Source organism: Cygnus olor, chromosome 9 (genome assembly GCF_009769625.2).
Source record: "Cygnus olor isolate bCygOlo1 chromosome 9, bCygOlo1.pri.v2, whole genome shotgun sequence".
Classification (NCBI taxonomy): domain Eukaryota; kingdom Metazoa; phylum Chordata; class Aves; order Anseriformes; family Anatidae; genus Cygnus; species Cygnus olor.
The window spans coordinates 21,381,394-21,397,652 of NC_049177.1; the positions used below are offsets into that span (position 1 = coordinate 21,381,394).

The following is a 16,259-nucleotide window of genomic DNA, read 5'->3' on the forward strand; positions in this document are numbered from 1 at the left end:
AGCTCAAAGGTATGAGACAAACCTTTGTTCCCTTTGAGTCGTGGCATCGTATGGTGGCAACACTCTTCTGGTTCTCTTGGCAGCAAGCTCTAGCACCAACATGAAGGCCAGGATGGATTTGAGTTGCTCCGCTTGCCCCCATACCTGCTCTCTTCCCACTCAGTAAGCACTGCTGAGATTCTGGAGCATTTCAGCATTGTTCTGCAAAGGCCTCCATCTACGGCGTGGAAAGCAGACTATGAAAGGATGTGCTGGAAGCAGTTTTAGTCCCCTGGCTGTGTCTGGCCAGAGGAACGCGGGTTTCGCAGCGCTCAGACAGCTCCTCAGCCTGGGTGTGTTGTCTGCTCGGTGCCCAAGTTCCACTCCTTCCTCTGTACTCTCAATTTTACGGGGAGGAAAGCTGTGTGTGTGTGCCAGATGAGGGTCACTGTGTGGTATGGTGAGATTGGGTCAGAATAACCAGGGGCCAGGACCCTGGGACATCCAGTGGTAAGTCCCCACAGCTCAGCCGAGTCGCACCTGGTGGCAGTCCCTACTGCCAGCAGGGGAAGAAGCCCTTGATGTGATCTGCAGAAACCAGGCTGCCTCTGTGGTGCTGACTTATTTTCAGCTGCTAGAGCATATTAAGTAAGCATTTTCCCAGCATTACTCTTCCATGCAAGCCACTGCTTCAGTTGCCATAGGGATGGCTTGGGCCTGCCACTGGCAGGGATCTCAAGGCCATCTCTCCGGTGATGTGATGTCTGCTGTCAGGCAGTGAAAGCCCCCACTCATTTGCATTTCACAGCTACAGTGATGTTTATTGCCAGCATCAGAGCAGATGAAAAGAATGATTTGTTTTACTTAATTTATTTTTTCTCACACGCTAGTTACAATTCGATTTTATATTCTCTTTCGGTAGAAGTCAACATGAATCAAGCCTGGAAACTCATCAGCTGAGGCAAGGAATACAGTGCTGACCTTATCTCCAATCTAAAGATGTCATACACATTTTCAAGAAACATAAAGCCTAAGGAATTGATCTGTGCATGGGGGGAATCAGACCCGAGCCGTGCATGGTGGGTGGCAGTGGTCAACTGTGTGCTTCAAAAGACATTCTCACAGAGTGTTGTTAGTCATTCATGTGCAATAGAAAATGAGCAAAGCAGCCTTTCTTCCACTGCATTGTTTTAGTGCACAAAAGTCTATGTTGACAGCATTGTTTCTTAATTAAAAAGTTTTGAGCATGAGATGTGATAAATAGGAACCTCTAAAAAGAGAAGCAAATCTATTATTCTAAGTGAAATCCAAGCTATGTGTGATTTGTGTTTCAGCAGACAATTCTGGGGAATTTGTCCATATTTATTAAACAATGCCATTTAGATAGAAACATAAATAGAATACCCCACTTTTCTGCTCACTGTAACAACTCACCAGTGCTGCGTTTGGCACTGCAAGAGCCATGTACCTTCGCGAGGACACCCATGGCCTTCTCTTGCTGCAGTAGGATGGGAAACAGGAGGTGGTGTTCTGGCACCCTTGAGGAAGGGAATGAATTTCCCGTTGATGCCTCCTCCCCGAAAGCTGGGAAAGTGGAATTTCCTTCTGCAGAGCCACTGCACACAGGATGGGCAGGGACTGGCAACCAAAATACAACGCTGAAAAAGAAAAATCAGGGTTCTGCTGTTTCAATATGCAGTGGCTCCTCTTCACAGGATGTGGGAAAGGAGAGCGGACACAGATCCATCTGCCCTGTGGCGTCCCCCCAGCATTGATCCAGGCACTGTGGATGTGAGTGCAGCAGAAAATAATGGATCTTAATAATGCCTAGTCCAGGGAAGGGTGAATGTGTTTTGTAGCCGAGCAGTTTAGCTGAGCTCAGCCTGGAGGAAGAGGAGTGCAAATTCACATATGCTTTCAAGAAGGAGTTTGTTTTCCAGATGAGTCTCTGAGATGATGGAGACAACAATGTGTAACTGCAAGAATGGATATTGTCAGTGATCTCTGGAACCAGCTTTCAAACTTCTTTCAGATTACTGCTCCCAGTTAGTTTGGCAGAGTAGGGCTGCCTCCTATTTCTTGTCCTCCCTGAGCATATTTAAAACAGGCCATGTCTAAACTCCAGGACCAGCAATGCTTCCCGTCCATGGATTGCACCCAAGCATGCAACTTCCCACTTTCTTCTCCCATATTCTGGCCTCTGTGGGAAGGAAGGGATATTGCTCTCCATCCAGGTTTCCAGTCGAGCAAAACTGTAGGAAAAACCCATAAAGAATATTTCACATGCAGTCTATACATGATCAGCACTGCCCCATCCCTCTTGTGAAAACAGTTGTTATCATTTCCCTGCTGGTCTTAATTCTCATATTCCCCTTGTATCTCTGTGTCGCTTTCCCACTCCATTGCTATCTTGGCTTTTTCCTCTCCTCCATCTCCTGCTCCACCCTCCTCCTTCCTTTGCTCCCCTCAGTCTTTACCATGCTACTCCTCATGTAGGCAAAAAATCCTAACAGCATAGGCAGGGTCCTCCAAACAGGTGGGAAGGACAGAATAACTGGATGTACATACAGCTGCGGACTTCCACGTTGCCTGTCAGCAAGCAGCAGGCAAACAAAAGCTGCACTGCACAGCAGTCAAAAAATGATGCTGGGCCAAAGGCTCCGACACCAACATTGCTCACCCTGAACTGAAGAGCTTGGAAACACCCACACTGTCAAAAGCAGTTTCCATCGACTGACTTGTAAGACAAAAGGCTTTCAGGCTTGACAAATCAGATGTAACATTTGTGTCTGTGAGAACAGCATGGTTTACTGCAGAACTGGAAACTTCACCAGATTGCTTGTTGCGCTCCTGGTGCTGTTTGTGTGTGTTATATCCTTGAAAACTGTGAGGTCCTTGTGAAGTAGGAGACTTACAGTAGAGCAAACATTTGTATAGCGTGTGACTCACACAGAAACAAAACGGCTCTTGCAATTAAAGCCCAGGAAAACATCCTAAACCCTTTTGACTTTAGTATCTTAGGATACGCAGTGTGTGCTCAGGAACTGATGCATGGCTGCTGACCACAGGCTCTAGGCTGCCATCTGAATCCAGCTCGCAAGGTATTTGAATGGCAAACGTGGTAAAGGCACTGCAGCTCTCCATTGAGAGACTTCACATCTCTCCAAGAGGTAGATTTACATTTTTAACCCTCCTGACTGTTGACGTATTTGCTCTAATAGCGTTCACAGACAAACCTGGAAAGCTCTGTGGCTAACAGTGCCTCCTGATCTCATGGGGCTTGCTGGCGCTTTCAGTAGACATTTACCAGCAGCTGGGAGCTTGGAGATACAGAATCTATTCTTTCCTTTCACATTTGACTACAGAGCTGTAAATGTCAAAGCCTTTCAAGTGCCCCTCAAACAAAACGAGTTAGTAAATCAGCGAATGTGGCACCGCACACCCTCATGCAGTGCATGTTAAGCTACTGTACTTCATTCACTTCTTTATCCGATGGCTCCGTGAGAAAAGAGAGCTTGCTGAGGCACCGAGATGCCTTAGTCATTTTGTTTGTTTTTTCACATGGCTACTGTTCGTGTTTTGTTTTTTTTCCAAAAGCTGCATCAGATGTGCTTAGCATTCAACTCAACTAGATACATTGAATGAAAAGGCTATTATGTCCTCACTGATGAAATATAATTGAGCCCACTTATAATGAACTCACATACCAAATAATGAAACTCCATTTGTGCGACCGGGGCTCTTTTCCGAACCCCTCGATTCCCATTCCCCTAAGGGAATGTTTTATGTGCGTTTCCACCAGTTTAACTGAGCTCACAATTTGGCACATCAGCTTTAGTCAAAAATGAAAGTTCTTCATTGTCTTTGTACCAGTGAGAAGTAAGTTTGTGAAAAGGAAACATAACGAGTAGGAGCAGTTTAATTAGCAACCAGTGCTATTTTCACAAAGCTCCGGCCTGGCTTTGCAGAAGAAACCATTTCTTTATCACATGGTTTTTCCCAGTCCTCTCTTTCTCCTGTTTTATTTCTCCATTACCCCACAACCCATGGGTTACTGGATGTCCTCTTTACCTTCAACCTGTTTAAAGTTCTCTACAGCAAATTCTCCAGGAAGCTGCCAGTTTTGGCACGGCCCTGTAATCTGTTCCCTTGAAAACTGTGAGGGCCTTGTGAGGCAGAGGCACAGCCCAGGGCAAACAGCCGTATTGTGTCTGTGGGACTCCTGCAGAGATAAAGCTGTCCCTTCAGCTCAGATCTGGGGAGATGTCCCCAACCTTCTGTACGTGTAAGCGTTGTGGATAAGCAGTGTACTTGGCCAGAAATTCTCTGCGTGACCTCATGTGTGTATCTGGAGAATGTCAGGACCGCTCGCTGGAGATAAGGAAGAAGAGTCGGCCCCAGACAGGGAAGATGTGGAAGGAAGGGTGGGCAACACTGCCTCTACATGATGGATTTTAGGAAAAATAAATTTGTCATACGCTTACTCAAATCCAACTGCTTAAAGCTAGTCATTTTTGTCCCCCTGAGCTCTGCCCTAGGGGTGCTGGTGTGCGAAGAAGTCAAACCAAGTGAAGGGGACTTGGTTTTTAAAAGGAGTGATGGGCCTTTCCTGAGGTGGCATTAACCCAGGAAATTTGGGAGCTCTGACAAAAATTAGCTTAAATGTGACCATAGCATGCTGCCAGCCCAGTACTTTTATCAGCCTGGGTGAGGCCTAAGCCAGGAGCAGGCTGCTCGCCACCAGAGACCCACGGCTCGGCAGAGCCAACTTCATCACAGGGTGCTTTGCGGAGAGGGTCTGGTGTGCGAGCGGCATCTGCTTTTGATCTCACACAGGAATGGATCAGTATAGCCTCATACACCCTATATAAAGTGAACGTCTTCAGCAGGTGTACGTGTCAGGGCTCTGCCTGCACTTAATGGCCCTGAGCAGCCTCACCTGAGGCCTCACCCATGCCCTGCCCATGGTCCCTGGGCCCTATTTAAGCTCATCCCAGGGCCTCTATTTCTGTTTGAGCTGCTGGGCTGTCAGTCTTCAGCCTTACTGCTGCCTCCTTGGGCCTGTGCTAGAGTTAGATGCATTCTGGAGGGCTCCATGTATGTGTGGCCTTGTTTCCCTCTGTTCCTGAGAGGGGTGGCCCTGGGCCTGCTTGTCTTGTGCTGTGTCTGGGGCTGTTGGTGGTGCTTGCTGCTGTGCTCAGTCTCTGTAGGATGGAGGCAGTGCCTGTGCTGGGCTTGCCCTTGATTTTTTCCACCACAGAGCAGCTGGGGTCCTGGCTGCTCTGTGTCAGCATGTGATGAAACCTAACCAGGTTGTTTGGGTACTGTCTTTCAGGAAAGCAAATGGTACCTTTTCCTCATGAGCTGGAGGATGAATTGCTTGGATCAAGGAGAAGTTCCTCAGATTGCCTGTTGATGCTAGCCCTACTGCTTCTGGAAGAGCATCCCTTCATCCATGTGAGTAACACTGTGGGAGCTGACCCTGTGTGTCTCAGAACCCAGGCTCTGAGAATGGTATTGATATTTTTGAGTCTTTCATAAACCAAAGATAACAGATAAGGGACTCTGACTTGCATGTGTCCTCTTCTCTGCTCTAAAATGGTCATCCTCATAGAGGCACAGAGAGTACATATTTTTGTAGCTGTTGCCCTGCTTGCACTTGAAAGTAACAAGTCTCTCACTATCTGAACTAGTTTTCTTCCATTACAAAAACTGTTGTTAGCAAATACCTTATATAGGCACAGGCAATAACTTCTGGAGTGAATAATTCTTGTTCAGAACAAATTATCAGCCTATTTGTCTTACCAACTGAAGTAGATAGCTATGTGAGTAAATCCTAGGTGTTCATTAAATCTGTGCTGTAGGTCCAGCTGGTGACAATCCACATCTGTCAGACTGAAGATGACAATGGGTGCACCTTTGTTAAAGCAGTGTGTAGGCAGGGGAGTGCTATTCTCAATATATCTATGCTGATATAAAAATGAAATTCAGGTAGAGACAAAGAAGGGTTGGGGAGGTGGCTGGGAGCTCACCACTTTGTGCTATAGCCTGGGAAGTAAATGGGTCCCTGGATGCTGCTTCCCAAACACCTCTTCCCCCAGGGGAGAGGGCACTGAGACCCAGAAGAATCTCTGAACTTGCTTCTCTTAGGCTCTGGGTTTTTTGAAACAAAGTTATTGGCAGTGGTCTCTAAATAACCTGTCATCACTCTAGGTTTCAGATCAGGTTGATGCTGATCAACTCCCTTACCTCTTGTCTTTGGAGTTTGCTTGTAGGTTAGGCTAGGCTAGCTTGCCATCAGCCTGGTTGTACACCCTGGTAGGTGATTTATCACTAACATCCAGGGAAAGAGCACTTTAGAGGGCCTGCTAAGGTGGTACAAATGTAAATGAAATACTGATTAGAGATGGAAGATGGTGGCAATGCCTAGCAGCAAACTGCTGCCTCAGTAATAGTCCAGTGAGATCTACACCCAGCAGTTTCCTGGTTTTGGTCTTTACTACAGTTAAATAGTGCTTTAGCAGAAATTCTGACTGCAGCTAGTGGAGCTTCAGGCAAGAACAAAGCTAGGTGTCTCTAGACTGGTACTAGAGAGGGATATCAGCTGCTGATTATCCATCACAAAGAATTAAAGTGTGAGGGTGAATAAATATTGCAAGTCTTTTAAGGTAAATTAGTTGATGTCCAGTAGCCTGGCTTCTGACTGCTGGTGGCTACAGACAAGCTTTCCTCAGCACAGCTTCTCCCTGCCTCAGCAGGGGCTGGGAATTGGAGTGGCAGCTCTCACTGGCATTTCAAAGAAAATTACATAGCACTTCAAACTCAGCATTGCGAGTGAGGATGAAGGACTCTTAGTTATTGCTGTGATGAAGCTAATCCAGTCCTAAGGAGGATAAAAGGTTGCTTAGCAATGCTTTAGCAGTGACTAGCAATGCTTTACTAGGCTTTTACTATTTACTAAGATTTTAATACTGGCTCAGTGGGTTTTTAGTGGAATGTTTTACTATTTTTTGTAATGGTCTCTCCTCTTGAGAAACTGTCAGACTCATCACATATAATGAACAGGCAGTCAGCAAGCATTTGATTGCTGATCATGTGTTGATTTTTGGCCTGACCTCATTAAGATTCCTTATCTCTACTTTTCCTTTCCCTAGGAGTTCTTAAATTAGCTACAGAGATTAGATTATTTAAGTGCTTTTCATATAAATGCCTCCAAGTCTGTTTATTTTTCCTAAACCTCCCCTTGCTCATGTGGAAGCTCATTTCTGGTACTTAAAGGAGAGGTGTACTGAGGAAGAGATCTGAACCAGGCCAGTCACATCTCAGAAAATTGTTTTATGGTCTTTGGTAAAGTCCTTTAACAGGGCAAGATGTAGACTGTTCCATTTCATATTCCTTGCTATGATATTAAAAAGCCTACATCTTGATGAAAGGAGGCTACTGTGTAGTATGTTCCTGTAATTTCCATAAAATGATATATTAGACTTGAAGGCAGAGTGCTCTATTTGTGTTCTTAGGTATTCAGCTGAAACACATAAGCATGCACCAAAGAAACTGATCCTCCTCTTCTCTGTTGAAGTATCTGAGTCACGGCTGTCACTGCAGAAAATGTATAGCAATATTTGGGGGAAAGGAAAACACATTAAGGCTGAGGAGTGCATCTGGATTCTTTAAGCATTCCCCCGGCTGTATCTACACTTTGGAGCTGATGGTATCAAGGGAACCAGTAACAACATGGTAATCTCCAGCAAAACACAGCTCACACTTTAACTGCGTCCGGAGACTACTGTGCAGGCAAGCACCTTTGTGTGCCTCAATTTCACAGCCCGGTTGAGACTTCTACAGAGGGGTGGTCGGGCCCAGCTTGCCAGGTGCTGAGCTCCTCTGTGCTGGAGCTGCTCTGCCCCGGGTGGGGACAGATCCCATTAAATCAGAGCTGTGAGTGGTGAAGGACCTATCATGCTATGGTGTGAGCGAGGCCACAGACTGGAACGAGCTTATTACTGTCTGAAGTTCTGATAAGTATATTGCTGCAGCTTTCATATGTTCTGCAGTTATAATACCGATTGCTGTGAGATGAGCTGAATTTCTGATGTGAGCACCAGTATAATTGCTAAGAATCTGCATGATACCATGGCCTGCAGTTGTTCAGCTTATCTGCCCAAACTGGGAGCAGAGAACCTCAACATACTGCTAGCAGCTCCTCGTGCTTGCTCTGTGCTGAGGCTTTTTAATTGTCGAAGGAATTCAAAGGAATCTAGGTACCTCAGGTTATTCAGCCAGGATCTTGAATTTCTTTCAGCGCTGCTAATTTCACTAATTTCTTAAGTTTAAGCATACTTAGAAAAAGAGCTGAAGCAAACAGGGATCCTGCAGCAGAGGGCAGTCACATAAGTCATGCCACATATCTCAAACCAGGTGTGGTTTTGTAGATCCAAAGGGGGAAATGAAACTTTTGCCTTGGATTCAGTGAGCAGTGCTGTTGGCTCAGCTGCTGGAAATGTGCTCTTGGTGTAGCCAGCACCATGCCAGCTGCCCTGTCACCCATTTGTCATCAGACTGAATCACCCAGGGAAGGTTTGGTGGTGAGACAATGGAACAAAGTCAGCTCTGGCCTTTGATGTTCCTGGAGGGGAAATGAAGAAAAGACTTTCTCTTCTGAGTTTTATCTAAACTGATGGTGTAGTTATGATCTGGAGAGCACTGGGGTGGGCAGGAAGAATGGGAATGGAGTTTGAAGCTGAAATTCGTGTTTAGACTGCTCCCAGGTGTACTATAAATATTACCCCAAAGTCCAGTTACAGAAACTTCTGAATTATCTGGCATCTCTTGAAATCTGAGTGTTGCCTCCCCTAAAACTATGACTAGACAACAGAAACAACATAGCTAAATGTCATCTGCGGTCCTTTATCACTACTGTCAATTAGAGCCTAGCGTAAAATTCAGAATTAATGGTGACATTTCTGAATTACTGTATCTGACTCTCGCCAAGAGTCCCTTAGACTTCTGAAAATTGGAAAGACCTCTCCCACTTGAGAGTTAAACAAGAGAATGGTTTTACTGGTAACTTCACTGCACTTGCTAAATGATGTGAGCTTGGTGTACCCACACAGCCATTTCATTGCTGGTTTTTATAAGGTATTAATTTAATTTCTGTATGTCTGCTTTTAGATAGATGCACGAGATTGACTCTTTTGGTGTCTCTGTATGTGTAGATTAATAAAATCTAACTACTTTTACTCACTTTTTCCAAGCCTGTATTGCTCAATGGCCCTCATTGGGTACAGATGTTTGACACGGAAGGTTTATCTGAAGCTTTTCTAGCCCTCTATAGCTGACTGCACCCAGTCCATAATATTTATCACCTGACTGTTAGGCTGTGCTAAATCTACTTCCTGCTCTTATAGAGGAGAGGAAGGGAAAGCTGCGCAGGAACAATGAGATTTAACATGTTCCCAGTAAAAATAAGCTTCCACATGGGGGGAAGTGACAATGGCACACTGTGAAATGAAACCAACTGCAGGGTTAGGTGTTCTATGAGCCTCCTCCTGGGAAATAAGCTGTGATAATTTGGGAACTCCCACCTGGCAGAGGTCAATGGCAGGGGTGTCTGGCTGTGTAAAGCTCAAATTCCCTTTGGGGTCTTGGGCTCTTTTCTTGTCTTTGTCCTTCCCTGAGATGTAAATAGAAGAAAACTAATTGTACCTGGCATGGGGGTAACAAGAAGCATCACTAAACCTTGGTGATCTGCCTGGGGAGTACCCAGAGACAAAGTGCTGGAGGCTGCCTGAGGTCTGTGTATGCCAGGCAGCACCCCGTGCTCACTGCCAGCAGGGTTTGGAAGCTGACTGTAAAATGAAGGGGGTTCTGCCCAGTATTTGGGGGAAATGTCTTGTATTCAAGAGAAAGCAGGTAGGTGAGGGCGGAGTGCTCTCACAGCAGTGCTCTGTTTTAGACATCTCCTGTCTGCAGAGAGGAATAAACTTCAGAGCAGAGGACTAGACATGCGGGGAGCAATTTTAATCCCACAAGGGTAGGAAAATGTGTTTTGGTACCTATTGTTTGTCTAGCTCATTACACTCCTTGTGCTAGCCAAGCTTGTCTTGGAGCTGGTCCACTGTCCGCATGTCTCACACCTCTGCACGGCAGTGTCAGCGTGGGCAGGGGGAGAGCCCCGCGAAGGCGCTGGGTTAGGCTGGGGAGCTGAGTCACCTCACCGAGGGATCGGCCGGGCAGGCTGCAGGGAGGCCGTAGGGATGGAGGCCGTAGGATTGCTTGGCTGGGGCTGCTGCCACGCATGACACACCTGTTGATGTGACTTGGGTCCCTTTAGTCTCCAAGCCAGCGGCCTTGTCAGGAAGCTATCGCAGGGCAACCTCTTATCCAGCCAACAGCCGCCTGTCCCTGCACATCCTTCAGCTCTTCTGATATTTTTCCCATTCCATCATGCTGTTGTGTTGGGAGTTTTACTGTAAAACCTGACCAGTGAGGTAATCCAATGTTATTACTATAACTAACTAGTAGTTACCGGTGAGGTAAATTCTGCTACCCTCCACCCTTGCTTGGTGGCTTGTTTTCCCTGCGGATTTTCTCAGAGTGGAGCACTTCTGTACCAGTGCTACCTGTGGCAGAAATCAAACCAGCTCTGTATTGAAGAAATCACTCTGTAACAGTGTCTGGTTGCAGAAGGCAGCTAGGGTATCTGCTGAAGGTAAGTAAAGTTTAGCAAGTGCAGACCTTCCAGCCTAAGGAGTTCTGGAAATTGATGACATCAATTGTCCTGTACCTTGGTCATCTTTGAGGTGGGTCCTTTCATTTTGGGTATGAAGGGGACTGCTGAGGGTTTGTTTGGTCAGAGTGGGCTGTGCAAAGGAAGGCACACATTGGGTTGGTTCCCCAGGGCAGAGCTGCAGCCCAGATGTGGGAGGCTAACAGCAAGGCAGTAGCTGCTGCTGGCATTGTGGAAGAGCTTCTGCAGGCCCACTCCCATTTTGAAGCAATCCTGGGAAGATCTGTTTAAGCCATCTGAGCCAGGCCTTGAGACAGTCCTTCTATGTAAGACTTAGTTTTACTTACAGCTTATTCCTGCTTGCTACGAGACATCCTGCGATAAGAGCAATGCCACTTCAAGGGTGGAAAAATCTCACCTTGCACCACTTTTGTGGTGAAGGAAGTCATTAGTGAGGTTTTGAATAAGGCTAGAGGAACTTATGTTCCAAAATGGCCTTTCCTCCCTCCTGTACCAAAAGCATTTAGCTGCTGCTCTCCCCCTACTAGGAACTGGGGGGTGTTTCTCAGTTTCTTGGCTTTATCTTCTAGCCAGTACTACGCTGAAGCTCCAGTCCATGTCTTAAAGCCCTGGAGGGACCCAAGGTTTCAAACTTTTCCTTCCCAGGCCCACTTTTCCTCCTTTGTTGCTGCTTTCTTTTGCCTAGCTCAATGTCTGGGACTCCGGGCCTTCTGTGAGAGCACGAGGCTTCCTCCCTGCGTGGGAGCTCCAGTAACTGAACATCAGTGGTGAGGGTGGGAATGTGCCCTGGGAGGCAGGGTAAGCACCCAGTAGCCATGTGGGCATCTTAGTGTTCTGCTGGGTCTCAGCTTCCGTAAATCGGCTGAGCGTTAGCTCAACTCAAGTCAAAGCAAGAGATTGCAGTGGGACCGGGACGTTACTCGTAACTGGCGAGGAAATAAATGTTCTTCCAGTTTTGCAGTTGGGTTGTTTAATCTATGGAGCAGGTGCATGCTTTTCTCCTTGCAGGCTATCCACGCAAGTTACTGTAACTAAAAGAATTTTCAGAGGATGTGTGATACTGTCAGTGTGAAAATTACTTCTTTCAGAGTGTATATGCCTTGTTTCAAAGGCACTTGATCAGCTTCATCAGATTCCTATTCATCAGCTGTTGTCTTCAAAGGAAGGGCTTGCTTCAAGAAACCGTGGCTATTAACTAGTGCCTTTCCTTTGATCTTTGCCAGTAAAATCTTTTTGTATTTTTCTGTAGTCTTCCACAGTGTGTCACACTCACTTATTTGTTCCTGGATTAGTTTCCATTAAATATCAGGGCCAGTTAAAAATTGCATTTTGATCATATCAGATGGCGACTTTTGTGTCGCTGTAAAAGCAGGCAAACAGTCTCCTTTCATGTGGTTTGCCTTCACCCTACCTGCCCTGCGGGCAGAAGATGAGGAGGTGAACTGATCCCAACTGCTGACCGGCGCTGGCGGTGCAGTTGGATGTTAAAACAAAGCAGGAAGGAGTGTGTCAGTGATAAATCTTCAGCAGGTGGCCTAGGGAGGGAAAGGCTGAGGGGACTTCAATGATGCTTTCTTCTTGGTTATTAGTACCTGCAGGTAGGATTAATGTCCAGTGTTTCCTAAAGTGAGTCAAACTTAAAAGCTTGAACTTGGGTGGAAGTGTCAGGAGCTGCTCAAAACCAAACGCTTGAGGCAGGCAACAGAGTGTAGGTGAAATGCATGTGTCCCCTGGCACCGCGAGGTGTTTGTAAAGGGTTTGGGCAATGTGAGCTTGTACAGCCTTCCTTTGCACAGAGAAACAAATTGCATTTCATAGGCTTGAAAACATGTCACCTAACTTCCAGTTTGAGCCCATATTTCCAGGTCGTCTGTAAAATCTGTAAGCAGTGTGTGTTTGGTAGCCACAGCTTCCTAAGCATTTTCCTTGTATGAAGATCCACGCTCCAGCCGTGTGAGGAGCAGTGCTCTTGGGTCAGTCCTGTGCACTGAACATGTGCCATGGCAGTTAGACCCAGCCCTCCTCACAAAGCTCCATCCTGCGAAGCCCATCCTGCTCTGCCGTGACAGCCAGAGGGCAGCTGCCTGTTTCAATAGGCTGCTGGGTCTCCTTTGCCATGGCTGCAGCAGGAGTTGGCAGCTGCTCATCTCTGCTTTCCTGGCTGCTACCAGCAGTGGGGCAGAGCTGGTGGTGGGGAGATGTCTCCAGAAAAGTGTGAGCCTAAAGCAAACAGCCCAGAGATGCAAGGTGACCTGTAGAAAGCTGGGGTGCTGCTGCTACTAACTCAATAAACAGGATTTTATTGCCTAGAGTGACATATCTAGTGCTGTGGTCGTTATTTTAAATGAGCAAAATAACCCATGCCTTGGTGGTTTAGCTTAGATCCTGATTTGTCCTGGTAAAGTGGCCTCATGGTTTTTGAAGAGCTGGAAAAGGGTGGCAGCCTGGTCACCTGGAGGTGCTGTAGCGAGATCTCGCACAGCATCTTCATTAGATCTGCTGCAGTATTAATTGGAAAACTCATTTGTAGGCAATGACTGTTCAGTAAGGAAGTCAGCTGAACCGAAATAGAAACTATAACACTTGCAGCAAAAATACCCTTTATATGCTTGGTGCCCACGCGGAGCTGCTGACTAGAAAACCAAGAGATTAAAAAGGTAATCGGCACACGCCTGTCTGGAACCTGCTGTCAGGCACTCACTTCATTCAGGTGGGCAGACCATCACCCACTGTAATTTTGCCTGACTAATGATTACAGGATCAGGCTTTAATTCTGCTGTCTGTGTGCAGACGGACACCTGTGCTGAGTGCAGCCAGGTGAGGGGAGGAACCTGTGTGCAGAAGTGACTTTGTTTTCTGAAGTGGCTCACAAATTTTTCCAGTCTATTTGGGTAGAAATGGACACACATGTGGAGATGCTTTATCAAGTGGATGTGATAGTTCAGGACTGTGGTTAACCAACACCACTAAAAACAGCATTGCTGCTTCCAGAACTGTAGTAACATTGAGTAACGCTGAACTTTCCATAAATACCATATAGCATTTCCATGCAGTTAAGAAACTAGTTGAATTATGAAAAGTGAAATTGTAACGGGCTTACGTAGGCCATTAGCTATCAGGGTTGCCAGACTTCCCTTGTCTGGAAGAGATAGTATCTTGGCTTGGGCCATAGTTATTGTCTCTCTGGGCAGAAAGACTTCAGGAGGTTGGGTTGGCTGAAGCTGTAAGGAACTTTCCTTTCCATTTCTTGTTAGGAGCTAGTGGATGAAAAATGTGAGCAGCAGGATAAAGGAATGAAGGATGATGCTAACCCTGAGCCACGGGCTGAAGAGTGAGGGAGTAGACTCAGGGAAAGGACAGCAGCAGCTGCTCAGGAGACCTGGGGAGGCTGGCTGGCTGGAGGTGCTGGGCTGTTTTACAGGAAAGGCAAAGCTGAGACCAACCAACGATCAGTGACTATGTTTGTAGCACTGTTGGGAGTTGCAGGAGTATCCTGAAGAACTTTGACGCAAGTCCATGGTCTCATGCCTGGAAGGTCAGTGCTCAAATCTGTAGAAGCATCAGATGTGGGTCAGGGAGCAGGGACTAAACCGGAGTGTGAGTGCTGGCCTGAGCCACGAACATGGAGGTAATAAAATAAAACAATCTTCCTGCTTTGCTTTTGTAAGTGACAGTGCTTTCTGGGGTATAAATATGACTGTCTGAGCAGGGAGTGGAAAGACTATGGCTTCATCGCTTCAAAACACTTGAAGCTTTTCATCTTCAGTTTTAAGTGTATAATCTTGTGATCTGGCTCCTATGGTTAAGTTCAGCGGTACTTCAACACGAGGGCTGATGGCTGGAGGTGAGGGGAAAACAGTTCAGGAATGAAAAACACAGGTTGACAACGTGGCTGTAATTCACGTCCCATCCAACTTGTAGGGAATCCTGATTGCCATGAGCACGGTAGTTACTGAACTCAGCCTGACAAGTGCTGTTGTCGTCCTCGTGTCTGCTGCCAGGTATGTGCCGAAATATTTTGTTGAATCACAGCCCTTATCTTTCTACAGTTTACTGCCTAGAATGAGATGCTTAATTTAGTCTTCCCATTACTTTCCTTTTTCCTTGGCATATATGCACAATGAAAGTTTGTCTCGGTAGAGTAGACACCAACTATACTCAAATGGCATTGCTGTGAGATCAGATTGTGCCCGGGCTTAATAGCAAAATAACCTTTCCTAGTTCTTGAGGACTGCTGAGAACACTTCACAGCCCTGTGTGCAGCTTTAACTCCAAGCAGTGGGAGAGGATTAATCCAGCCATTCTGCATCAATCCCACTGGAAGGAAACGGGGACCTAGAGATGCTTTGCTGCTGGAGTACAGCTTTTACAGTGGAGGCCTCTACCAAAGGCTGTTGCTAGGGTCTGTATCAGCTATTACCAACAGCTTTTCAAGGGTGAATTCTTCAGACTTACGCTCTGTGCAGAGCTCCCTGCGGCCACTGCCTTGTGCAGGTGTTAAGGCTGATGTTAGGCCTGGAGATTTCCATCATTGCTCAGCAGTACATGTTTTGTCATATCTTTCTGACGCAACCATTAAATTAACAGCTTCCTTTAAGTGCACTGGAGGCTGGAGGTTAACAGGATGTCAATAAATAAAACAAACTCTCTTAATGTCAGCGTACAGCCTTTGTTATCCCTACTAGTCACAGTGCCAAAACCAGAAAGGTGTTTGTTCATGCCGGATCCCATCCCTGGACTGGTAAAAATCAGTCGACACCCTCTCACTGGTTCCTGTGGCTTTGGGTCAGCCCCAGTCCCTTTCAGACTGCTCAGGCATGGAACTGTTTGACCCTCCTGGAGAAGCTAAAGTGCTGTTTGGAAAAGCTTTTTGTAGAGCTAATTCGATGCTTTTTTCTGGTGTTTATAGTTATTGAGCGGATTAATATTGGTAAATATTAAATAGGGTCATCTGGAAGGGAGTAAGCACTAGCTTTTGCCAACAAACCACTTATGCACATGCTTAGAGATAAGCACTCCTATTAAGGTAAATGGGATTGCTCGTAGGCTTGGTGTTCAGCATATGTTTAAGGTTTCTGGCTTTGGAAGAACTTATGAAACTCACTGCTTGAAATCATCCTCTCATCCTTAATGAACGGAAATTCAATTCTAATAGGAGAATATATTTTCATTAAACGAAATTTAAAAATTACGAAAAGGTGAAAGCCAGGATGAAAGAGGAAATGATCTAATTTGAATGCCATAAAATGGCATTCATAACTTCCAGAAAATTTCCCAAATTCCTTTCCGATCTCCCAACCCACTTGAAAGCATTCAGGCCCCCGGCTTGCCTGGCAGGCTGGCTCGGTGCATGGGGAAGCAGTGCAGCACGTGGGGTCTGCAGGGTCGTGGGGTGAGGGTCCTGCTCGGGTCTGGCTGGTGCAGGAGGGGCTCTTCCCTTGTTGGATGGGCTGGGGTAAGGTGAAAATAAGGCATGAACTTGTCTAGTCAAATACTTAGAGCAACATCGCTCACTGGGAAGCAATGATTT

The 16,259-nt window shown here is 46.3% G+C and overlaps 1 protein-coding gene across 2 annotated transcripts in view; it reads left to right on the forward strand.

Annotated features, from left to right (window-relative positions):
* Nucleotides 1-4,979: 4,979 nt before the first annotated feature.
* The window catches only part of PLD1 (phospholipase D1), a 94,418-nt gene continuing 83,138 nt past the window's right edge, over nt 4,980-16,259 (forward strand). For both annotated transcript variants that reach the window (XM_040566530.1, XM_040566532.1), the window contains exons 1-2: nt 4,980-5,076; nt 5,315-5,436. The gene's annotated coding sequence lies outside the window, so the exon portion shown is untranslated. The remainder of the gene's footprint in view (nt 5,077-5,314; nt 5,437-16,259) is intronic.